At 47.6% G+C, this 27362-nt stretch overlaps 1 long non-coding RNA gene across 2 annotated transcripts in view; it reads left to right on the plus strand.

The window, feature by feature from the left end:
* LOC139756114 (uncharacterized) overlaps positions 1-27362 on the plus strand; it is a 562112-nt gene that overhangs the window by 275759 nt on the left and 258991 nt on the right. The window contains exon 1 of one of the 2 annotated variants that reach the window (XR_011714262.1): positions 20764-21128. The exons of the other annotated variant lie outside the window; for it this stretch is intronic. This is a non-coding gene — a long non-coding RNA (uncharacterized lncRNA). Of the gene's footprint in view, positions 1-20763; positions 21129-27362 lie in introns of those variants that run through there. 2 annotated transcript variants of the gene reach the window in all.

The raw sequence follows: 27362 nt of genomic DNA on the forward strand, positions 1-27362 counted from the left end.
ATGGGGTTGTGAATGTGTGAGGCAGACGATGGGGTTGTGAGAGTGCGTGAGGCAGACGATGGGGTTGTGAATGTGTGAGGCAGACGATGGGGTTGTGATGATGAGTGTGCGTGGAAGCAGAGGGTAGGGGGGTTGTAGAACTCACCAGAGCGACCACATCTGATGGCATTCAGTTCATTCTGTAGTCGCTGTAGTGGTTACAGTACAAGGTTTGCTGTAGTGGTTACAGTACAAGGTGATTATCATTTCAGCAGGACACGTTTGGTAAATATTGTTCACAGGTGTTGTGAGTCTCTCAGTCCATAAGACAGGTGTTGTAAATACCTATCACAGGATGTTGTAAATACATCAAGACAGGTGTTGTAAATACATCAAGACAGGTGTTGTAAATACCTCTCACAGGATGTTGTAAATACCTCAAGACAGGTGTTGTAAATACCTCAAGACAGGTGTTGTAAATACCTATCACAGGATGTTGTAAATACCTCTCACAGGATGTTGTAAATACCTCAAGACAGGTGTTGTAAATACCTATCACAGGATGTTGTAAATACATCAAGACAGGTGTTGTACAACACCTCAAGACAGGTGTTGTAAATACCTCAAGACAGGTGTTGTAAATACATCAAGACAGGTGTTGTAAATACCTATCACAGGATGTTGTAAATACATCAAGACAGGTGTTGTAAACACCTCAAGACAGGTGTTGTAAATACGTCAAGACAGGATGTTGTAAATACCTCAAGACATGTGTTGTAAATACCTCTCACAGGATGTTGTAAATACATCAAGACAGGTGTTGTAAATACATCAAGACAGGTGTTGTAAATACCTATCACAGGATGTTGTAAATACCTCAAGACAGGTGTTGTAAATACCTATCACAGGATGTTGTAAATACCTCTCACAGGATGTTGTAAATACCTCAAGACAGGTGTTGTAAATACCTCTCACAGGATGTTGTAAATACCTCTCACAGGATGTTGTAAATACCTCTCACAGGATGTTGTAAATACCTCAAGACAGGTGTTGTAAATACCTCTCACAGGATGTTGTAAATACCTCTCACAGGATGTTGTAAATACCTCTCACAGGATGTTGTAAATACCTCTCACAGGATGTTGTAAATACCTCTCACAGGATGTTGTAAATACCTCTCACAGGATGTTGTAAATACCTCTCACAGGATGTTGTAAATACCTCTCACAGGATGTTGTAAATACCTCTCACAGGATGTTGTAAATACCTCTCACAGGATGTTGTAAATACCTCTCACAGGATGTTGTAAATACCTCTCACAGGATGTTGTAAATACCTCTCACAGGATGTTGTAAATACCTCTCACAGGATGTTGTAAATACCTCTCACAGGATGTTGTAAATACCTCTCACAGGATGTTGTAAATACCTCTCACAGGATGTTGTAAATACCTCTCACAGGATGTTGTAAATACCTCTCACAGGATGTTGTAAATACCTCTCACAGGATGTTGTAAATACCTCAAGACAGGTGTTGTAAATACCTCAAGACAGGTGTTGTAAATACATCAAGACAGGTGTTGTAAATACCTCAAGACAGGTGTTGTAAATACCTATCACAGGATGTTGTAAATACATCAAGACAGGTGTTGTAAATACCTCAAGACAGGTGTTGTAAATACATCAAGACAGGTGTTGTAAATACATCAAGACAGGTGTTGTAAATACCTCAAGACAGGTGTTGTAAATACCTCTCACAGGATGTTGTAAATACCTCTCACAGGATGTTGTAAATACATCAAGACAGGTGTTGTAAATACCTCTCACAGGATGTTGTAAATACCTCTCACAGGATGTTGTAAATACATCAAGACAGGTGTTGTAAATACATCAAGACAGGTGTTGTAAATACCTCAAGACAGGTGTTGTAAATACATCAAGACAGGTGTTGTAAATACCTATCACAGGATGTTGTAAATACATCAAGACAGGTGTTGTAAATACATCAAGACAGGTGTTGTAAATACATCAAGACAGGTGTTGTAAATACCTATCACAGGATGTTGTAAATACATCAAGACAGGTGTTGTAAATACCTCTCACAGGATGTTGTAAATACCTCTCACAGGATGTTGTAAATACCTCAAGACAGGTGTTGTAAATACCTCTCACAGGATGTTGTAAATACCTCTCACAGGATGTTGTAAATACCTCAAGACAGGTGTTGTAAATACATCAAGACAGGTGTTGTAAATACATCAAGACAGGTGTTGTAAATACATCAAGACAGGTGTTGTAAATACCTATCACAGGATGTTGTAAATACCTCAAGACAGGTGTTGTAAATACCTCAAGACAGGTGTTGTAAATACCTATCACAGGATGTTGTAAATACCTCAAGACAGGTGTTGTAAATACATCAAGACAGGTGTTGTAAATACATCAAGACAGGTGTTGTAAATACATCAAGACAGGTGTTGTAAATACATCAAGACAGGTGTTGTAAATACCTCTCACAGGATGTTGTAAATACCTCAAGACAGGTGTTGTAAATACATCAAGACAGGTGTTGTAAATACCTCAAGACAGGTGTTGTAAATACATCAAGACAGGTGTTGTAAATACCTCAAGACAGGTGTTGTAAATACATCAAGACAGGTGTTGTAAATACCTCAAGACAGGTGTTGTAAATACCTCAAGACAGGTGTTGTAAATACATCAAGACAGGTGTTGTAAATACATCAAGACAGGTGTTGTAAATACATCAAGACAGGTGTTGTAAATACATCAAGACAGGTGTTGTAAATACATCAAGACAGGTGTTGTAAATACCTCATCACAGGATGTTGTAAATACCTCTCACAGGATGTTGTAAATACATCAAGACAGGTGTTGTAAATACCTCTCACAGGATGTTGTAAATACCTCTCACAGGATGTTGTAAATACATCAAGACAGGTGTTGTAAATACCTATCACAGGATGTTGTAAATACCTCTCACAGGATGTTGTAAATACCTCAAGACAGGTGTTGTAAATACCTCTCACAGGATGTTGTAAATACCTCAAGGCAGGTGTTGTGAATACCTATCACAGGATGTTGTAAATACCTCAAGACAGGTGTTGTAAATACCTCAAGACAGGTGTTGTAAATACCTCAAGACAGGTGTTGTAAATACCTCAAGACAGGTGTTGTAAATACCTCAAGACAGGTGTTGTAAATACATCAAGACAGGTGTTGTAAATACCTCAAGACAGGTGTTGTAAATACCTATCACAGGATGTTGTAAATACCTCAAGACAGGTGTTGTAAATACATCAAGACAGGTGTTGTAAATACCTATCACAGGATGTTGTAAATACATCAAGACAGGTGTTGTAAATACCTCAAGACAGGTGTTGTAAATACCTATCACAGGATGTTGTAAATACCTCTCACAGGATGTTGTAAATACCTCAAGACAGGTGTTGTAAATACATCAAGACAGGTGTTGTAAATACCTCAAGACAGGTGTTGTAAATACCTCTCACAGGATGTTGTAAATACCTCAAGACAGGTGTTGTAAATACCTCTCACAGGATGTTGTAAATACCTCGACAGGTGTTGTAAATACCTCAAGACAGGTGTTGTAAATACATCAAGACAGGTGTTGTAAATACCTCTCACAGGATGTTGTAAATACATCAAGACAGGTGTTGTAAATACCTATCACAGGATGTTGTAAATACCTCTCACAGGATGTTGTAAATACATCAAGACAGGTGTTGTAAATACCTCTCACAGGATGTTGTAAATACCTCTCACAGGATGTTGTAAATACCTCTCACAGGATGTTGTAAATACCTCAAGACAGGTGTTGTAAATACATCAAGACAGGTGTTGTAAATACATCAAGACAGGTGTTGTAAATACCTATCACAGGATGTTGTAAATACATCAAGACAGGTGTTGTAAATACCTCTCTCTCTCTCTCTCTCTCTCTCTTTGTTCTTCCCTCTGTGTGTCTTTTTCCTTCTTCTTAGTTTCGTATCATCCTCCTTCTTCCCCCTCTCCTCCCTGTTTCTTCTCCTCCTCCTCCACCTCCACCTCCTCCTCCTCCTCCTCCTCCTCCTCCTCCTCCTCCTCCTCCTCCTCCTCCTCAGGATTTCCCCCCCCCCCCCTTCGCCTCCTCTCTCTCTCTTTACTCAAGTCGGCCTCCAGAGGTGCTAATCAGACGGCGCCCTTCGTCCTCCTCCGCTCCACCTAGCACAGCCGACAGAAAACGGTGTGTGTGTGTGTGTGTGTGTGTGTGTGTGTGTGTGTGTGTGCGACAGTGGTAACACTCTCATCATTTCGCACTCTGTTAATCGACGGTGTTGACCCTCGGGGTTTTTTGAAAATGTTTGATTTGCGCAATCAGACGAACATCAAACACGGGGGGGAGAGATGTGGTGGGGGGGTTGTTAGTGGCAGGTTAGGGGGGGGATGGTTTGGAGGTACGTGGAGGAGGGGTTGGAGGTAGGTGGGGGGGAGAGGAGGTTGGAGGCAGGTGGGGGGGGATTGGAGATGGCGACTCCGTCTCTCTCACACACACACACACACACACACACACACACACACACACACACACACACACACGGGGCCTTCGCTCCACCCTTGGGGGTCCCTGGGAACTTACCTTTCCCCCCTCCCCCATGGAAGAGGAGGGAAGGAGGAAGGAGGAAGGGAGGGAGTGAGGAGGGGCAGAGGAGGATGGGAAGGCAAAGGGAAGGGGCCTCAATAGCGGCCGGTGTTTACCTGTACGGCACCTAGACGTCTTGACTGTTGACTTGATACATAATTATGTTTTCTTTACCCCGAGAGTGAGGCGAGGGAAGGTGGCGGAGGGGGGAGGACGTAGGGTCGGGATGAGGGGTGGTGAGGGGAAGGGGGAGAGAGGGTGGAGCGGGAGGCAAGAGTGTGAAAGTTGGGCGAGTTAGGGAAAGAGGGAAGGGGATTGGGGGGAAGGTGTCGGAGGAGGGGGGGGGGGGTGTGGCAGCGTCCTGGTGGGGCTGGGGCAGAGATGGGACGAGGGGGGAGGGGGGAGGTTGTGTGGGGTGTACAATGAGGACAGGTTTTTTTATGAGGGACTTGACGGCTCATGAGGAGATCATCTTGGTGTCCCAAGTTCGTGATGAGAGAGAGAGAGAGAGAGAGAGAGAGAGAGAGAGAGAGAGAGAGAGAGAGAGAGAGAGAGAGAGAGAGAGAGTTGCATCTCTTTGAGTCTCCCCTCGTCAAGTTTTAGTTCAGAGCGACGACTTTAGCTTTTTTGATCGTCTTTGTATTGGGTCTAATATTTTCTTTTTTTGTTTGTTTTTATTTATCTTTATTTTTTGCTTCGTCTTTGGTCAAGTTAGATGACCGGAATGGAACAGGGTGTTGCCGGAGAGGTCTGAACAGGGAGCCGTAAGGAATGAGTATCATATTCTTCGTTGTTTTGTGTGTGTGTGTGTGTGTGCGTGTGTGTGTGTGTGTGTGTGTGTGTGTGTGTGTGTGTGTGTGTGTGTGTGAATATATATATTCATGGCTATGAAACCTAACATTCATTTTATTGTATTGTATGCAAATAGGCCTAATTTTTTTTGATTAGGACAAATCAGACTATTTCGCTAAGGTCTATAGGTTCATTTCTAATATTATCATAAAAGATACGATTTGTTCACCAGAATGCCATAGTTTCTATAGATCAACATTGAACTGCCTTTGTCATGGCCCTCCATCCGTTTCTCTCTAGATCCCACTAAATCCTATTTTTTTCTTTTTTTTAACCGGGTTATGTGTATCCTAGTGTCGTGTCGTGCCCAGATTTTGCAGACTTTGTGGTGATTCTTGTCTCTGGGTCGTTAATACAGAGGAGAAGAAAGGATGGATTCCAACACACTACCTTGTGGTACCTCGCTCCTCACACCACACAAGCTGAGTGGATGTCTCTTTAATTAATACCAATTTTTGATATATTTTCTCTCTCTTACGCCAGTCCATTGCCCAAGTGCAGATTCACTTCATGTTAAGTGATGATTTGTGGATAGACTTGTATTTTTTGGGGGGGGGAGGGGGAACTTTAAGTATGTAACATTTAAGGGAATTTTATGGGGTTCCAGGTATTACTTGTGAGAGACATCTCGTAGAACGTAAACTCGTTGGAAGCCGCTTTTGTGTGTGACTTAAATCATCTAAGAATATAACGAATTTATCCCTAATTATTTTTTTTTTTAATGTATCTGAAAAACTTGAGTAAAAGTAAATGCATTTTTTCTGTCTTCCTTTTTATTTATTCCCCAGTCACTCGACAATTCTTGACGAGCATTGTGAAGTATTTTGGTGATCGGAAACTGTTATGTACCAACTTACTTCTCTCTCTCTCTCTCTCTCTCTCTCTCTCTCTCTCTCTCTCTCTCTCTCTCTCTCTCTCCCCCCCCAGTATTCTGGGAGAGATATATTCAGGATCTGCTTAGTCGATATATATATATATATATATATATATATATATATATATATATATATATATATATATATATATATATATATATATATATACTCAGGATCTGCTAACATAGTCGGATTTCAATTTTGCAAGTGTTTAAGTATTTCATAATACTGCATATCATTTTTCTAAGTAGATAAGTATTTCAAAATACTGTATATCATGGTTTTTTCTTTTCCCCCCTTATTACTTTTTTTCTTCCCAAAAAGTGGCCTTTTGTGTCTGGGACATGATTGAGGATTCTGTTTTTAAATAATACTAAAAACACAGGTTGGAAAATATTTGTATAGTCTGGAGACCATTTCTGTATTGTGAGTTATAATTAAGTTGCTGTTAGATAATGGACCCAATATTATCTCTCATCATTTTTCTCTCTCATTTTTCCATCACGTTATTAATGATGAATTTAAGTAATCCTTTACATTGTAAGATATATTCTTTTTCACATCCGCTTTTTTTTTTACACTGGCTCGGTGTTCGTTGCGTTGTAATCTTATCATATTACGTAAATTGTGTTCGTTATATTGTAATGTTACTGTAATTCGTAAATTGAACTCGTTCATTGAACCTTGAATGCGATATCCTGTTTACATTTCATTTACGCTTGATTTACATTGACTTACCCTCCCTGGCGATCCATCTTTGACAGATATGTCTCGCCAGCTCTTCTCTTCTGTTTCTTGGGAGTAAATATTTTACGTTTTAAGGAAAAATCATTGATTTTTTTTTTAAAAGTCACTCCTCCATTAATCCTCCTCATCTCACTCTGACTTTTCTCTCTTCCTCACTGGACATAATCGCTCTCTTTACTCAAACGTGTACCACCACCTCGGTAACAGGGGAAGCAGTGAACTGCTTCAATTCATTTGTGTCAGAATCCAATTATCTCCCCATATCTATTTCTAAATCTAACCTGTTTTGTCGCGCGGTTAGATGTCAAAACCGCTACAGTAGTTTAGAGCTGCAGTGACGTGCAGAGATGATGAGGTCCAGGGTGAAGCCAGAGGTCGAGGAGTATATGGTGTTTGGGGGGGAATGGTCATGTTCAGGATGACCTGTGTGGGTGGTGAGTGACACAAACAGATGGTGCAGGAGGGACTTAGGGTGATCATGGACGCCTCGTTTTGCACCTTTGGGTTGGAGGACCCGTTGTGTTGTGGATGAGGAAGGTGACTGGAGGACCCGTTGTGTTGTGGATGAGGAAGGTGACTGGAGGACCCGTTGTGTTGTGGATGAGGAAGATGACTGGAGGACCCCTTGTGTCGTGGATGAGGAAGGTGACTGGTGAACCCGTTGTGTTGTGGATGAGGAAGATGACTGGAGGACTCGTTGTGTTGTGGATGAGGAAGGTGACTGGAGGACCCGTTGTGTTGTGGATGAGGAAGGTGACTGGAGGACCCGTTGTGTTGTGGATGAGGAAGGTGACTGGAGGACCCGTTGTGTTGTGGATGAGGAAGATGACTGGAGGACCCCTTGTGTCGTGGATGAGGAAGGTGACTGGTGAACCCGTTGTGTTGTGGATGAGGAAGATGACTGGAGGACTCGTTGTGTTGTGGATGAGGAAGGTGACTGGAGGACCCGTTGTGTTGTGGATGAGGAAGACTACTGGAGGACCCGTTGTGTTGTGGATGAGGAAGGTGACTGGAGGACCCGTTGTGTTGTGGATGAGGAAGGTGACTGGAGAACCCGTTGTGTTGTGGATGAGGAAGACTACTGGAGGACCCGTTGTGTTGTGGATGAGGAAGGTGACTGGAGGACCCGTTGTGTTGTGGATGAGGAAGACTACTGGAGGACCCGTTGTGTTGTGGATGAGGAAGGTGGCTGGAGGACCCGTTGTGTTGTGGATGAGGAAGGTGACTGGAGAACCCGTTGTTTTGTGGATGAGGAAGGTGGCTGGAGGACCCGTTGTGTTGTGGATGAGGAAGACTACTGGAGGACCCGTTGTTTTGTGGATGAGGAAGGTGGCTGGAGGACCCGTTGTGTTGTGGATGAGGAAGGTGACTGGAGAACCCGTTGTTTTGTGGATGAGGAAGGTGGCTGGAGGACCCGTTGTGTTGTGGATGAGGAAGACTACTGGAGGACCCGTTGTGTTGTGGATGAGGAAGGTGACTGGAGGACCCGTTGTGTTGTGGATGAGGAAGGTGACTGGAGGACCCGTTGTGTTGTGGATGAGGAAGACTACTGGAGGACCCGTTGTGTTGTGGATGAGGAAGGTGACTGGAGGACCCGTTGTGTTGTGGATGAGGAAGGTGACTGACGGACCCGTTGTGTTGTGGATGAGGAAGGTGGCTGGAGGACCCGTTGTGTTGTGGATGAGGAAGGTGACTGGAGAACCCGTTGTTTTGTGGATGAGGAAGGTGGCTGGAGGACCCGTTGTGTTGTGGATGAGGAAGACTACTGGAGGACCCGTTGTGTTGTGGATGAGGAAGATGACTGGAGGACCCGTTGTGTTGTGGATGAGGAAGGTGACTGACGGGCCCGTTGTGTTGTGGATGAGGAAGGTGACTGGAGAACCCGTTGTTTTGTGGATGAGGAAGGTGGCTGGAGGGCCCGTTGTGTTGTGGATGAGGAAGACTACTGGAGGACCCGTTGTGTTGTGGATGAGGAAGGTGACTGACGGGCCCGTTGTGTTGTGGATGAGGAAGGTGACTGACGGGCCCGTTGTGTTGTGGATGAGGAAGACTACTGGAGGACCCGTTGTGTTGTGGATGAGGAAGGTGACTGGAGGACCCGTTGTGTTGTGGATGAGGAAGATGACTGGAGGACCCGTTGTGTTGTGGATGAGGAAGATGACTGGGTGATGGAAGCGCTGACATGTTCCTTACCAGTTATTGTCTAGAGTGACTGTGAGGGCGCATGACTGACTGTGAACAACCCCGAGGGACCTGGACCTCAGTGAGACATGGCTGGAAGCGAAGCTGCTGATGACGTGCATGGGCAGCGTCTTTGCCTCCTGGACGGTGTCTGCCGTGGTTGGAGGTCGGGGATCCACTGGTCCAGTTGTGGAGGCCGTCAAGTGCTCCTGGAAGAATAACTTGAGTCCGGAAGGTGACTGCTGACGCTGGCTACAGCGGAAGAGCCGTCAGTGTACGTACATATGTATATATCGAGCAGGGACGTGTGTGTGTACACTAGGCCTACATCATCTGAAAGGGGACATCTTTGCACGCCTCCGGGGGAGGGGGGGACTGGAAGAAGGGCCGGACTGGAAGAGCCCCCCCAACCTGACGGTAGATCTGGAAGGCACGTAAAGACTCGATGATCGCCGCACTGTCGACCAGATCGAAAGGAAGCTCTCTGGTTGGAGCCTGCTAGCCCCAAGTCCTCGTGAGAGCCTAGAGAGAGAGAGAGAGAGAGAGAGAGAGAGAGAGAGAGGCATTGCTGCGCCCTCCGAGGTTGCGATACATAACATCAAGGAAGCAGATGAAGCTGTCACTTAAACGTGTGGTGTGTGGTGAGGTTGGGGTTGAGGTGGGTGTGGTTGAGTAGCGGCGTAGTGGGGTTGATGTGAGGTTAAGGTGCAGGGACGAGGGGACGGGGTGTGGTAGCGCCTGGGGCAGGGGCGGGGTGTGGTAGCGCCTGGGGCAGGGGCGGGGTGTGGTATGGTACCAGAGTGTAGGAGATCTGCCCCCTAGGACTGTGCAGGACAAGAACTGAGGGTGGGACATGGGTGTGTGTGGGGAGGGGCATGGTCCAGGGGAACGGAGGGGAGAGGCTCAGGCATTGTGAAGCTGGGGTTGGGGCAGGGAGAGGCCCAGACATGGTAGAGGCCAGCCAGACGTGGAGGAGGAAAGTCAACACATGAACTTGAGTTTTACTGGGTGTACGGCAGCCTCCAGCAGTGGTCCTGCATGCTCTTGTTTACCTCCTCTCCACCCACCTGCTGCTTCACCTGCCCCGCCCACCTGCTGCTTCACCTGCCCCGCCCACCTGCTGCTTCACCTACCCCGCCCACCTGTCTGCTTCACCTTCCCCACCCACCTGTCTGCTTCACCTTCCCCGCCCACCTGTCTGCTTCACCTGCTCCGCCCACCTCCTTGCTCGGCTGCCCCGCCCACCTGCTGGCTCGGCTGCCCCGCCCACCTGCTGCTTCACCTGCCCCGCCCACCTGCTGCTTCACCTGCCCCGCCCACCTGCTGCTTCACCTTCCCCGCCCACCTGTCTGCTTCACCTGCTCCGCCCACCTCCTTGCTCGGCTGCCCTGCCCACCTGCTGGCTCGGCTGCCCCGCCCACCTGCTGCTTCACCTGCCCCGCCCACCTGCTGCTTCACCTGCCCCGCCCACCTGCTGCTTCACCTGCCCCGCCCACCTCCTTGCTCGGCTGCCCTGCCCACCTGCTGCTTCACCTACTCCACCCATCTGCTACCTCTCCCTTGTCCTGCTGCCTCTAACCCTCCCACCAGCTGCATCTGAGCCCTCCTACATGCTGCATCAGCCACGCCCACCTCCTCGCTCGCCTGCCCAGCATTTTCCTGTATCTTTTTCCTCCCTCCGTCGGGGCTGGTGCTCCGTGGGGTTGTTTACTCCCTCGGCACATTACCGGGAGGATCCGCCTCCTCTTGTTTGTTTACGCCTTCCATGTCAACATGGGAGAATACGTTTGTTTGTTTGTTTGCTCTGTACTTGTGCCTCGACTTTTCCTGGGAGGGAAAAATGTTTCGGCAGAGACTGAAGAACTCGGTTGCTTAACGTTGTGTTTGCTTTCTGCTCGAACTGCTAAATGGTTATTGTTTACGTCCCCCTTACCTTACTCTCCCCCAGGGGCTGTGGGGGGGTTTAGGTGGAGTATGGGGCCGTTGTATACCCCTCGGCAGGAGGGAGGGGAGTGGAGGGTCATTATGTGTCCCATAGTGGGGATGTAAGGGACGATGGGTCATTCTCATAGGAAAGCGGAAGAGGAGTGGAGGAGGGTGTTTTAGGAAGCTGTGTCCACCTTAAGAGGTATAATGAGGCATGAGGAAGGTAAGAGGTGGATGTGTACCTATGAGGCAGGTAATGAGTGGTGCATGGAATGATGAATTTACACATTGCTAAGGAAACCGAAAAAAAAAAAAAAGAAGAATAAAGATGGGGTGTGTATGGGCGGTATCTGCAGGGAAGGAGTGCGTGTGATTAGGAAGAATACAAGAGAAAGTGGTGAGACGTCAGTGCTTTATTTTGGGGGGGGCTATATAGTTTTATCAATGGGGTGTATGTGGACGGTATCTGCAGGGAAGAAGTGCGTGTGATTGGGAAGAATACAAGAGAAAATGGTGAGACGTAACTGTTTAATTTTTTTTTGGGGAGGGGCATTATAGTTTTATCACCAGTTTGAAAAGTCCTGAACAACATCTTCTCCAGATGCTGAAGATGAATAAAAAAGACTACATACACTTTCACTATGCACGTGATATTTGGAAAGTGAAGAGAGAGGAAAATGTACCGTATCATTTTCATTAAGAATTCATTGCCAGTATTCTAAGATGTCCAATGAGAATGTCTTTTCAGTATTTATTGTGAATATTATCTTAGATTTCATTGGAATAACGTTGGACATTTACTGAAGTTCGTAGTACTTTGAAATATGACATTGGTGTGTTTGGGTGACTTTTGTGTTTTTGAAAAGGTTTGATATTTAACAGATCCCGAGGGCTTTTGAGGTGTTCTGTTCTTACAACACTCCAAGGTAGAAAAACTGAGCTTGTGTTGCATTAGCTGGTTGTATTGCACCTCTTGGTCCCGATATGTGTTGTGAAGGGTCTCCTGTGTGTTGTGAAGGACAAACTGACCTTGTGTTGCACCAGCTGGTTATGTTGCGGGCCTTGGGTCTCATGTGTTGCGAAGGACAGATTGAACTTATGTTGCACCAGCTGGTTGTGTTGCGGGCCTTGGGTCTCATGTGTTGCGAAGAACAGGTTGAACTTATGTTGCACCAGCTGGTTGTGTTGCGGGCCTTGGGTCTCAGATGTATTGCGAAGGACAGATTGAACTTGTGTTGCACCAGCTGGTTATGTTGCAGGCCTTGGGTCTCATGTGTGTTGCGAAGGACAGATTGAACTTGTGTTGCACCAGCTGGTTGTGTTGCGGGCCTTGGGTCTCATATGTGTTGCGAAGGACAGATTGAACTTGTGTTGCACCAGCTGGTTGTGTTGCGGGCCTTGGGTCTCATATGTGTTGCGAAGGACAGATTGAACTTATGTTGCACCAGCTGGTTGTCCTTCGACCACAGACCCTAGTGGTGTTGTGCAGGAAACACAAGGAATACATCTAGTGTTCTTAGAGTCTTCCATCCCACCACAACATCCCGTTTATTTCTCTTCTTTCCCTCTTTCCTCCTCCTTTTCCCCTCGTCTTCCTCTTTCTTCCTCTTCCTCTCTTCTTCCTCTTCCTCCTCTCCCCTTTCCTCCGCCTCCCTTCCCCTTTTCCGTTCGTCCTCTTTCTCCCCCCCCCCTTCTTCTCTCGCTTCATCTTCCTTATTCCCCCTTTTCTCCCTTTTACCCCATTTCCTCTCCTTTCCCTTTCCCCCTTTCCTCTTCTTCCCCTTCCTAGTCTTTCCCTTTTCCTCCCCCTCTTCTTAGTCCTTCCCTTCCGCCCATCAAATTCTTCTTTGTCTTTCCCCCTTCCCCTCCTTGCCTCCTTCCCCTCCCTGCCTCCTCCTCTTATTCTCCTCTCCCTCCCCCCTCACTCTTCCCCTTTCCCCTCGCACCATCACCCGCCTCGGCCCCCTGCCCTCTCTCTCTAGGGGGATTTCGTGAGCAGGAAGCGTATGCATTTATTATGGAGATTACCCTGGGGATTTTTATGGGTTGTTTACTTTGCAGGATGTCTAGTGATTGTGGATTTATTTTTTTTATGATTTACTGCTAGGGGATTACTTAGCCTGCTTGTCGTAGTTGGGGGATTACTAAGGCTGCTTGGTGTAGGTAGGGGATTATCTAGACTGCTGAGAGTATTACATGGGGATTACTGAGACTCCTTGGTTTTGTAGGGGGGGTTACTGAGTGCTTAGTGTCGCAAGGGGATTACTGAGTTTGTTGTAGGAGGGAGATTACTTGGCCTATCTGTGGTGGCAGGGGTTTTACTGAGACTGATAAAACAGGGGGATTACTCAGGCTGCTTGGCGTAACGGGCGGATTATTGAGACTGCTTCGTCCAGAAGGGGGATTACCGGAACTTGGTGTAGCAGAGGGATTACTGTGAGTGGTTGGTGTAATAAGGGGATTATTAATACTTGGTGTAGCAGGGGGATTACTGATACTGCTTGCCGTAGCAGGGGGATTACTGAGACTACTTAGAGTAGTAGGGGATTACTGACAGTGGTTGGTGTAGCAGGGGAGATTACTGACGATGCTTGGTGTAACGGGGATTACTGATGATGCTTGGTGTAACGGGGATTACTGATGATGCTTGGTGTAACGGGGATTACTGATGATGCTTGGTGTAACGGGGATTACTGACGATGCTTGGTGTAACGGGGATTACTGACGATGCTTGGTGTAACGGGGATTACTGATGATGCTTGGTGTAACGGGGATTACTGACGATGCTTGGTGTAAGAGGGGGATTACTGACGATGCTTGGTGTAACGGGGATTACTGACGATGCTTGGTGTAACGGGGATTACTGACAATGCATGGTGTAACGGGGATTACTGACGATGCTTGGTGTAACGGGGATTACTGACAATGCTTGGTGTAACGGGGATTACTGACGATGCTTGATGTAACGGGGATTACTGACAATGCTTGGTGTAACGGGGATTACTGACGATGCTTGGTGTAACGGGGATTACTGACGATGCTTGGTGTAACGGGGATTACTGACGATGCTTGGTGTAACGGGGATTACTGACGATGCTTGGTATAACGGGGATTACTGACGATGCTTGGTGTAACGGGGATTACTGACGATGCTTGGTGTAACGGGGATTACTGACGATGCTTGGTGTAACGGGGATTACTGACGATGCTTGGTATAACGGGGATTACTGACGATGCTTGGTGTAACGGGGATTACCGACGATGCTTGGTATAACGGGGATTACTGACGATGCTTGGTATAACGGGGATTACTGACGATGCTTGGTGTAACGGGGATTACTGACGATGCTTGGTATAACGGGGATTACTGACGATGCTTGGTGTAACGGGGATTACTGACGATGCTTGGTATAACGGGGATTACTGACGATGCTTGGTGTAACGGGGATTACTGATGATGCTTGGTGTAACGGGGATTACTGACGATGCTTGGTGTAACGGGGATTACTGACGATGCTTGGTGTAAGAGGGGGATTACTGACTGAGTGGCAGTGGGGGATTACTGAGACTGCTTGGTGTAAGAGGGGGATTACTGACTGTCTGAGTGGCAGTGGGGGATTACTGAGACTGCTTGGTGTAAGAGGGGGATTACTGACCGTCTGAGTGGCAGTGGGGGATTACTGAGACTGCTTGGTGGAAGAGGGGGATTACTGGCTGTCTGAGTGGCAGTGGGGATTACTGAAACTGCTTGGTGTAAGAGGGGGATTACTGTCTGAGTGGCAGTGGGGGATTACTGAGACTGCTTGGTGTAAGAGGGGGATTACTGGCTGTCTGAGTGGCAGTGGGGGATTACTGAGACTGCTTGGTGGAAGAGGGGGATTACTGGCTGTCTGAGTGGCAGTGGGGGATTACTGAGACTGCTTGGTGTAAGAGGGGGATTACTGACTGTCTGAGTGGCAGTGGGGGATTACTGAGACTGCTTGGTGGAAGAGGGGGATTACTGGCTGTCTGAGTGGCAGTGGGGGATTACTGAGACTGCTTGGTGTAAGAGGGGGATTACTGACTGTCTGAGTGGCAGTGGGGGATTACTGAGACTGCTTGGTGTAAGAGGGGGATTACTGACTGACTGAGTGGCAGTGGGGGATTACTGAGACTGCTTGGTGTAAGAGGGGGATTACTGACTGTCTGAGTGGCAGTGGGGGATTACTGAGACTGCTTGGTGTAGATGGGATTAATTTTCACTGCTGATAATAATATATTGCCAGACAGATGGCTGTAATTAGCATCTCCAGGTGGTATGACACATGACACCTGTCGTGTTGGTGTGTCAAATGACACCTGTCGTGTTGGTGTGTCACATGACACCTGTCGTGTTGGTGTGTCTCATGACACCTGTCGTGTTGGTGTGTCACATGACACCTGTCGTGTTGGTGTGTCACATGACACCTGTCGTGTTGGTGTGTCACATGACACCTGTCGTGTTGGTGTGTCACATGACACCTGTCGTGTTGGTGTGTCTCATGACACCTGTCGTGTTGGTGTGTCACATGACACCTGTCGTGTTGGTGTGTCACATGACACCTGTCGTGGTTTGGTGTCATGTATGCCAGGCGTTGTGACACATGACATCCGTCTCGTTGATGTGTCGTGTGTGTGTGTGTCAGGTGTTGTGACACATGACACCTGTCGTGGTGGATGTTGTCGTGTGTGTCAGGTGTTGTGACACATGACACCTGTCGTGGTGGATGTTGTCGTGTGTGTCAGGTGTTGTGACACATGACACCTGTCGTGGTGGATGTTGTCGTGTGTGTCAGGTGTTGTGACACATGACACCTGTCGTCCTGGTTGTGTCATGTGTGTCAGGTGTTGTGACACATGACACCTGTCGTGGTTTGGTGTCATGTATGCCAGGCGTTGTGACACATGACACCCGTCTCGTTGATGTGTCGTGTGTGTGTGTGTGTCAGGTGTTGTGACACGTGACACCTGTCGTCCTGGTTGTGTCATGTATGTCAGGTGTTGTGACACGTGACACCCGTCGTGGTGGTTGTGTTGTGTGTGTCAGGTGTTGTGACACATGACACCACAGTTCACCACACATCCACCTGACTCCAGTATCTACCAAACATCCACTTGACCACCATCCACCACACATCCACCCTGGTATCCCATCCACCACACATCCAACTGACACCCCCATCCAACACACATCCACTTGACACTCCCATGCAGCACACCTCCACTTATCACCACCATCCACCACACATCCACCTGACACCCCCATTCAGCACACATCCACCTGACACCCCCTCCAGCACACATCCACTTGGCACTCCCATCCACCACACATCCACCTGACATCCCCTCCAGCACACATCCACTTGCCACTTCCATTCACCACACATCCACCTGACACCCCATCCACCACACATCCACCTAACACCAGTATCCACCACACATCCACCTGACACCCATCCACCACACATCCACTTACCACCATCCACCTCATATCCACCTGACACCACTATCCACCACCCCTCCACTTCACACCACTATCCACCACCCCTCCTCTTAACACCACCATCCACCACACATCCATCTGACACCACCATCTACCACACATCCATCTGACACCACCATCCACCACACATCCATTTAACACCACCATCCACCACACATCTATCTGACACCACCATCCACCACACATCCATTTAACACCGCCATCCACCACACATCCATTTAACCCCGCCATCCACCACACATCTACCAAACCCCACTATCCACCACACATCCATTTAACACCACCATCCACCACACATCCATCTGACACCACCATCCACCACACATCCACTTAACCCCGCCATCCACCACACATCTACCAAACCCCACTATCCACCACACATCCATTTAACACCACCATCCACCACACATCTATCTGACACCACCATCCACCACACATCCATTTAACACCGCCATCCACCACACATCCATTTAACCCCGCCATCCACCACACATCTACCAAACCCCACTATCCACCACACATCCATTTAACACCACCATCCACCACACATCCATTTAACACCACCATCCACCACACATCCACTTAACCCCGCCATCCACCACACATCCATCTGACACCACCATCCACCACACATCCATTTAACACCACCATCCACCACACATCCACCAAACCCCACTATCCACCACACATCCACCAAACCCCACTATCCACCACACATCCACCAAACCCCACTATCCACCACACATCCATCTGACACCACCATCCACCACACATCCACTTAACCCCGCCATCCACCACACAAGTAATGTTAGTGTCTGGTGTGAGTACCAGCGTCAAAAGGCCGGCGTGGGAGAAATACCTTTACTAAAGTTTTGATTAAACTGCCTTTCTTACACACACACACACACACACACACACACACACACACACACACACACACACACATACACACACACACACACACACACACACACTACTGAGGGAGGGAGGAAGAGACGAAGACAAGGAAAAGACAGAAAAAAATGGTTAGAACTGGACTTAAGATCTTGAACCCGCTTAGCGTGACGGTGCGACACTTGAAACACGACGACGGTACGACTCAAGCACGACGGTACGACCCATGAAGACGATGGTACGACCCTTAAGCACGACGATGGTACGACTCAAGCACGACGGTACGACTCGAACACGACGGTACGACCCTTGAGCACGACGACGGTACGACTCAAGCACGACGGTACGACCCTTGAGCAGCACGACTTACAACCCTTGGGTATGATAGACCAGCCGTCATACTCAGTTGTCGTACCGTTTTGTTCAAGGGTCGTACCGTCGTGCTCAAGAATCGCATCGTCGTGTTCAAGGATCGTACCGTCGTGCTCAAGAATCGCATCGTCGTATTCAAAGATCGTACCGTCCGTCGTGCTCAAGGGTCGCACCGTCCGTCGTCCGTCGTGCTCAAGGACCCAGACACCGTCCGTCGTCCGTCGTGGTCAAGGACCCAGACACCGTCCGTCGTGCTCAAGGACCCAGACACCGTCCGTCGTCCGTCGTGGTCAAGGACCCAGACACCGTCCGTCGTGCTAAAGGATCGCACCGTCCGTCGTGCTCAAGAACCCAGGCAACGTCCGTCGTGCTCAAGGACCCAGACACCGTCCGTCGTGCTCAAGGACCCAGACACCGTCCGTCGTCCGTCGTGGTCAAGGGACTTCCCATAGCCAGACATGAGCGCGCGTCAGGGGTTGATTTGGCCACCATCGCCCCAGTCGTTGAGCGTGGTATTGATCGCTGGCACGACCACGACGACCACCACGACCTTACTGGACGTACAGGTCGTACATCATGTCAGGTGCGTGAGTGTGACCCCTGACCTCTTGGTACGCTACTACTACCACCTCTCTCTCTCTCTCTCTCTCTCTCTCTCTCTCTCTCTCTCTCTCTCTCTCTCTCTCTCTCTCTCTCTCTCTCTCTCACACACACCCCGTGCGGACCCGGGAGGGAGGGAGGGCGGGCGGGGTCGGGGTCGGGGGTTCGAATCCCCGTGTGATTTTTCGTAGCCTTCCAGTGTCAAGAAGATTGTCCTTGCGCGCCTCTTGGTTTTATTTTATTTTTGTTTCTGTTTTTTTGTTTTTGTCCGCCAGACTAATAATTCGTTCATTTGTGTGTGTGTGTGTGTGTGTCTGTGTCGTTGTCTTGGTGATGAGCGACTCTTCTCCCAGCTCCTCCTCCTGCCTCCTCCTCCTGCTCCTCCTCCTCCTCCTCCTGCTCCTGCTCCTCCTCCTCCTCCTCCTCCTCCTCCTCCTCCTCCTCCTCCTCCTCCTCCTCCGAGTTTTATTCGAAGCCTCGCGGGACGAAACGCTCCAGAAACGACGACAACAACAACGACGACGACAACAAACAACGACAACAACAACGACGACGACAACAACAACGACAACAACAACAACAACAACAACAACAACAACAACAACAACGACAACAACAACAACGACGACAACAACAACAACAACGACAACAACAACAACAACAACGACAACAACTACAAAAACGACAACAGAGCCAAATCTACAACAAGAGAGCAACAATTACAGCAACATCTACAACAACAGAGCAACAACAACAACAACTACAACAGGAAAACAGCAACAACAACAACAAAAACAACAGAAACAACAACGACAACGGCGACAACAACAACAACAACAACAGCAACAACAGAAACAACAACGACAACGGCGACAACAACAACAACAACAACAGCAACAACAGAAACAACAACGACAACGGCGACAACAACAGCAACAACAGAAACAACGACAACAACGACAACAACAAAACAACTACAACAACAGCAACAAAAATAATGATCCAGTTGCTTAGAATCTCCATCATGTGTCCGACCAGTTTTATTCGTCTGGTCGTTGCTGAGTGCAGGACGACCAGTTTTGTTCGTCTGGTCGTTGCTGAGTGCAGGACGACCAGTTTTGTTCGTCTGGTCGTTGCTGAGTGCAGGACGACCAGTTTTGTTCGTCTTATCGTTGCTGAGTGCAGGACGACCAGTTTTGTCCGTCTTGTCGTTGCTGAGTGCAGGACGACCAGTTTTATTCGTCTGGTCGCTGCTGAGTGCAGGACGACCAGTTTTATTCGTCTGGTCGCTGCTGAGTGCAGGACGACCAGTTTTGTCCGTCTGGTCGCTGCTGAGTGCAGGACGACCAGTTTTATTCGTCTGGTCGCTGCTGAGTGCAGGACGACCAGCTTTCCGAGTGAAGTGTGGACGTCTTGCCTCTGGCAGCGGCCGGGGATCACAGGGCCGTCTCTGAGGCTCCGAACCTTTCCTGTGAAGCTTTGTGAACCACTGGACCTGGGCCTGACCCCGGCCTCCTCCAAGCTCTGGGTGGGACACATCCCCCCTCACCTCTGAATCCCAGGGAATCCCGGGACTTCTTTTCGTATATAAGGATCTGCCATCCCCCGTCCCATCCCATCCCATCCCATCTCTCTCTCTCTCTCTCTCTCTCTCTCTCTCTGTATCGGATCTCTTGTTCGAGAGAGTAACGCTGTATCGGATCACTTGTTGGAGAGAGTATCGCTGTATCGGATCACTTGTTCGTGAGAGTATCGCTGTATCGGATCACCTGTTCGAGACGGTATCGCTGTATCGGATCACTTGTTCGAGAGGGTATCGCTGTATCGGTTCACGTATTCGAGAGCGTATCGCTGTATCGGATCACCTGTTCGAGACGGTATCGCTGTATCGGATCACTTGTTCGTGAGAGTATCGCTGTATCGGATCACTTGTTCGTGAAAGCATCGCTGTATCGGATCACCTGTTCGAGAGAGAGTATCGCTGTATCGGATCACTTGTTCGTGAGAGTATCGCTGTATCGGATCACCTGTTCGAGACGGTATCGCTGTATCGGATCACCTGTTCGAGACAGTATCGCTAGTCGGGTCGGGATGGCTCCACCACGGCCCTCAGGGTCCTCCATCAGTGTCCCTTTGACTGTGAGTTGGGAGGGACGACCCTGATGGGTGTGTAAAGAAGGGGGGGACCCCCCCCTTTTCTTTGGAGGGGGGCGCCCTTGGAGTGTGAACCATTGGCAGGGGGGAGGGTCTGTCTTGCGAACCATAGAACCTCTGTGAACCACGAGGACCCTTTATGGGATTGTGAGTATATAAAGTATAGAACCAGCGGGAGTGAGGAGGTGTGTGTGAGTCGGTGGAACCAGCCACTCATACCACAGTGTAAACATCCAGTGAGGAGAGTCATTCCTGGGTGGACGATGGAACGCTGGTGGGCATGTGGTAGATGGGGGGTTGACGTGTAAGGCCGCACACACAGAGGGCGCTGAAGATGATAAGAGGGAGATATAGGATGATAAATACAGGTATGTGAAGCCATTTAGTACGTATGGAATTTTTTTTTTTTTTTGGGGGGGGTGTGTGTGTCTGTAGCTTTCTCATGGGTAGGCTGTACTCACACACACACACACACACACACACACACACACACACATATATATATATATATATATATATATATATATATATATATATATATATATATATATAATATATATATTCCCGTCAGGTGGTAGAAGGAAACAGGACGTAATGTGCTGTCGAGATGAACGTGATGTGTTTGAGGCGCATACTGTAGCTGGGACGGTGACTGTAGCTGGGGCTGGGACTGTAGCTGGGACGGGGACTGTAGCTAGGACTGTGGTTGTATGTGGGACGGTGACTATAGATAGGAGTGACTGTAGTTGGGACTGTACCTGTAGCTATGACTGATCATAGCAAGGGCTCTAGCTAGGACTGTGACCGTAGCTAGGACTGTAACTGTAGCCAGGGCTGTGACCGTCGCTAGGACTGTAACTGTTGCTAGGACTGTGACCGTAGCTAGGACTGTAACTGTAGCTAGGACTGTGACCGTAGCTAGGACTGTGACTGTAGCTAGGACTGTGACCGTAGCTAGGACTGTAAGTGTAGCTGGGACTGTGACCGTAGCTAGGACTGTAACTGTAGCTGGGGCTGTGACCGTAGCTAGGACTGTAACTGTAGCTAGGACTGTGACCGAAGCTAGGACTGTAACTGTAGCTAGGACTGTGACCGTTGCTAGGACTGTAACTGTAGCTAGGACTGTGACCGTCGCTAGGACTGTAACTGTAGCTAGGACTGTGACCGTAGCTAGGACTGTAACTGTAGCTAGGACTGTGACCGTAGCTAGGACTGTAACTGTAGCTAGGACTGTGACCGTCGCTAGGACTGTAACCGTAGCTAGGACTGTGACCGTAGCTAGGACTGTAACTGTAGCTAGGACTGTGACCGTTGCTAGGACCGTAACTGTAGCTAGGACTGTGACCGTAGCTAGGACTGTAAGTGTAGCTAGGACTGTGGATCTGGCGGGCAGTAAGCAGTGCAGACAGACACCAGCGCATGACCAACACATGACCTCCCACCAGCGCATGACCTTCAAGAAGAACCCCTCACTCTCTCTCTCTCTCCCTGCGTGCCTTTTGTGTACGCGAGACTCTTTCGCTCGCGTATCTTCCTCCACCACCACCAGGTGTACCTGCCCGTGGCTGTCGGGGCTGGTGCTCGAACCCTGGCTGGCTGGCGGGAGTAGCGGCGCGACACACACACACACACAGAGCGCCACTCTCCACGGCCGAGTTAATGAATGTCGGTAATTAAGGTAATGGACCAGGGGGGAGGGGGGGGGGGGCTGGGTGATTAATTAACGTTGGCGGTCATTACCTGGTGACCTGTGTCTGGACCTGGTCATTACCTGGTGGCCTGTGTGTGGACCTGGTCATTACCTGGTGACCTAGTGACCTTGTCATTACTTGGTGACCTGTATGCCTGGTCATTACTTGGTGACCTGTATGCCTGGTCATTACCTGGTGACCTGTATACCTGTTCATCAACCTGTTGACCTGTATACCTGGTCATTACCTGTTGACCTGTTTACTTGGTCATTACCTGGTCACTTGCTGTCCTGTATACCTGACCATCACCTGGTGACCTGTATACCTGGTCATCACCTGTTGACCTGTATACCTGGTCATCAACCTGTTGACCTGTATACCTGGTCATCACCTGGTGACCTGTATACCTGGCCATCACCAGTTGACCTGTATACCTGGCCATCAACCTGTTGACCTGTATACCTGACCATCACCTGTTGACCTGTATACCTGGTCATCAACCTGTTGACCTGTATACCTGGTCATCAGCTGGTGACCTGTATACCTGGCCATCACCAGTTGACCTGTGTACCTGGCCATCATCTGTTGACCTGTATACCTGACCATCACCTGTTGACCTGTATACCTGGCCATCAACCTGTTGACCTGTATACCTGGCCATCAACCTGTTGACCTGTATACCTGGCCATCACCAGTTGACCTGTATACCTGACCATCACCTGTTGACCTGTATACCTGACCATCACCAGTTGACCTGTATACTTGGCCATCAACCTGTTGACCTGTATACCTGGCCATCAACCTGTTGGCCTGTGTACCTGGCCATCAACCTGTTGACCTGTATACCTGGCCATCAACCTGTTGACCTGTATACCTGGCCATCAACCTGTTGGCCTGTGTACCTAGTCATCACCTGGTGTGTGACAGCATCGCCATCTCTGACACGTCTCCCGGGATGAATAATGTATTCCCATCCATATTCTAGCAATACGACTTTGCAACACTGCAACTGTATGCCATTTAACATTCAACACATTCACCCTCTCCAGCTGTCAACCTGTGTATATAAATTTATTATTTATTTCACTTATTCATTCATGTATTGATCAATTCTTTTTTGGGGGGAAGTTCTCGTCTTTTGTTAAAGTAGGAAAGGTGCGAGTGCTTGAGTGGCATGTGGTGGTCTGCAAATGATGTGTGTTTGTTGACATTCCGCTAACAATGAGGTGTTGAGCAGTTTTATGTACGCTAGAGTTTTATGTATATAAGACGTAAGTATTGTTGAGTATGACTGGTAAGTTGTGTGGTGATAGTAGTGATTAGAAAGGTGATTACATGCACAGAACAACAGATTAGGGAAGGACCTGTGTTGTTTCAGGAGTGGTAGAGGATGTGTGCATAAGGGGTTTGTTGTTGGTAAGGAATGTGAGTGAGAAATGCTGAGAGAAACAGATGGATTTATATGTGGCATTTGTGGGTCTGGAGACAGCATGGGGTAGGGTTTATAGAAATGCTTTGTGGATAAGGTATAATGAATATGAGGCGTGGGAGGAAAGCTATTAAAAGCTGTGAGGAGCTTCCATCGAGAGAATGATCTTAGTGTGCGAGTAGGAAGAGAGGAGAGTGAGTGGTTATAGGTGAAGATGGGTCTTTGGCAAGACCGTGCGATGTAACCGTGACCGTTTGATCTGATTACGGATCCATTGATGAGGGAGATAACCTGAGGAGGGTCTTGGAGAAAGGGACGGGTCTACTGTCTGGTTGGGGTTAGATCGGTTGCCCTTTGCAGACGACAAGGCTCTGGTGGCAGAAGCTGGCAACTTGAGTGTGTGAGAGGAGAAAGTTGAGCATTAATGTGAATATGAATGAGGAAAAATGATATTCTCAAATTTAGAAGGAGAGAAAGAGACAGACAGGTTTTATGGAATGTGGTTGAATGAAGAGTCTCTGGAGGAATTTTTGGGTGTTTTAGATACTTGGGAGTGGACATGGCAGTGGAAGGAACCATGGAGCTGATTTGAGCCATAGGGTGGGTGAGGGGGCGGCATACGTCCTGGGTGCAAAGAGGACAGATTGTGGAATGAGACGTGTTTGTTTATGAGGACAGATATACATATGTTTGATGGTATGGTAGTCCCAACGGTGTTGTATGGATGCGGGACGAGGGCCCTAGATAAAAAAAAAAAAAACGAATATGTATGGAGGAGTGTGGACGTGTTGGAAATGAAATGCTTGAGGAGAGCATGTGGTGTGAGATGATTTGATCGAGTCGGTAATGTTAGGATTAGGGGTATATGAGGCTGTAACCAAAGTCTAGTTCACAGAGCTGAGGAGAGTGTGCTGAAATAACACAGGAGTACGATGGAATTCAAATAGCAACAGACCACTGGGTCCCTTCGAGCCTGTTTGTTTACAGATAATTCAAAGAGAATAACCTACATACTTTTCATGTGACTAAGGAGGCGCAAATATTATTGGTCGTTTACCTGAAGCGAAATGATTATCAAGTTTAGTCTCAAACGTATCTATAGTGTTGGAGCGATGTGGTATACAGGGGACGACGTACTGTCTTTGGACTGAAATAAGGCATATGAATCGGTCAGGGTAGAGGTATAGGGGGCTTGGCTGTTTGGCTGTGGTTAGTGTTTTGTGGTTTCAGTGCATCATACTCATACGTGGCAGCTAGAGATTGGACATGAGCACATGAGGAAAATAATACAGGAGGCGAGGGTTTCCAGCTACCTCGCTTCTACCCCTTAGTCGCCCTCTACGGCACGCAGGGAATACGTGGGTAATATTCTCTCCCCTACACCTAGGATATATATATATAGCTTCTTCTAAACTATTCGCCATTTCCCGCGTTAGCGAGGTAGCGTTAAGAACAGAGGACTGGGCCTTTTTTGGAATATCCTCACCTGGCCCCCTCTGTTCCTTCTTTTGGAAAATTAAAAAAAAAAGACGAGAGGGGAGGATTTCCAGCCCCCCGCCCCCTCCCCTTTTAGTCGCCTTCTACGACACGCAGGGGATACGTGGGAAGTATTCTTAATCCCCTGTCCCCAGGGATAATATATATATATATATATATATATATATATATATATATATATATATATATATATATATATATATATATATATATATATTGGAAAGGATCACAATTTTGCGCGTGATCAAGATATTCCTGAGTCCACTCTTCGATGTGTATCAACTGACTGTTAAATTTCTCTCTTGTGTCTCCCCTGATGATGTGATTATTACACGAAAGTGCACTTGGGAACTTTTCGTGTTTCATTTTCCCCGTGGACTCATAGGAATATATATATATATATATATATATATATATATATATATATATATATATATATATATATATATATATATATATAAGCATTCCTGTACGGATGTGATATATTGTTACAGTCATTTACCTAACAGTTATTGGATTTGTATGACGTATTTTTAGAGACAATTTAAAAGTACCTCCCACTTACAATACAGAGCGTGTGCACTGATCGGATTTTGCATACAAATGTAAGCCTTTGTTCCATAAAAGCCTTTTGTTAAAGACCGGATATTGTTATGTGGTGAAGTATATATATATATATATATATATATATATATAGAGAGAGAGAGAGAGAGAGAGAGAGAGAGAGATATGCTCTGTGGAAGGTATTAAGAATATATGGTGTGGGAGGAAAGTTGTTAGAAGCAGTGAAAAGTTTTTATCGAGGATGTAAGGCATGTGTACGTGTAGGAAGAGAGGAGAGTGACTGGTTCTCGGTGAATGTAGGTTTGCGGCAGGGGTGTGTGATGTCTCCATGGTTGTTTAATTTGTTTATGGATGGGGTTGTTAGGGAGGTAAATGCAAGAGTTTTGGAAAGAGGTGCAAGTATGAAGTCTGTTGGAGATGAGAGAGCTTGGGAAGTGAGTCAGTTGTTGTTCGCTGATGATACAGCGCTGGTGGCTGATTCATGTGAGAAACTGCAGAAGCTGGTGACTGAGTTTGGTAAAGTGTGTGGAAGAAGAAAGTTAAGAGTAAATGTGAATAAGAGCAAGGTTATTAGGTACAGTAGGGTTGAGGGTCAAGTCAATTGGGAGGTGAGTTTGAATGGAGAAAAACTGGAGGAAGTGAAGTGTTTTAGATATCTGGGAGTGGATCTGGCAGCGGATGGAACCATGGAAGCGGAAGTGGATCATAGGGTGGGGGAGGGGGCGAAAATTCTGGGAGCTTTGAAGAATGTGTGGAAGTCGAGAACATTATCTCGGAAAGCAAAAATGGGTATGTTTGAAGGAATAGTGGTTCCAACAATGTTGTATGGTTGCGAGGCGTGGGCTATGGATAGAGTTGTGCGCAGGAGGATGGATGTGCTGGAAATGAGATGTTTGAGGACAATGTGTGGTGTGAGGTGGTTTGATCGAGTGAGTAACGTAAGGGTAAGAGAGATGTGTGGAAATAAAAAGAGCGTGGTTGAGAGAGCAGAAGAGGGTGTTTTGAAGTGGTTTGGGCACATGGAGAGAATGAGTGAGGAAAGATTGACCAAGAGGATATATGTGTCGGAGGTGGAGGGAACGAGGAGAAGAGGGAGACCAAATTGGAGGTGGAAAGATGGAGTGAAAAAGATTTTGTGTGATCGGGGCCTGAACATGCAGGAGGGTGAAAGGAGGGCAAGGAATAGAGTGAATTGGAACGATGTGGTATACCGGGGTTGACGTGCTGTCAGTAGATTGAATCAAGGCATGTGAAGCGTCTGGGGTAAACCATGGAAAGCTGTGTAGGTATGTATATTTGCGTGTGTGGACGTATGTATATACATGTGTATGGGGGGGGGGGTGGGCCATTTCTTTCGTCTGTTTCCTTGCGCTACCTCGCAAACGCGGGAGACAGCGACAAAGTATAATAAATAAAATATA

Source organism: Panulirus ornatus, chromosome 20 (assembly GCF_036320965.1).
Source record: "Panulirus ornatus isolate Po-2019 chromosome 20, ASM3632096v1, whole genome shotgun sequence".
Classification (NCBI taxonomy): domain Eukaryota; kingdom Metazoa; phylum Arthropoda; class Malacostraca; order Decapoda; family Palinuridae; genus Panulirus; species Panulirus ornatus.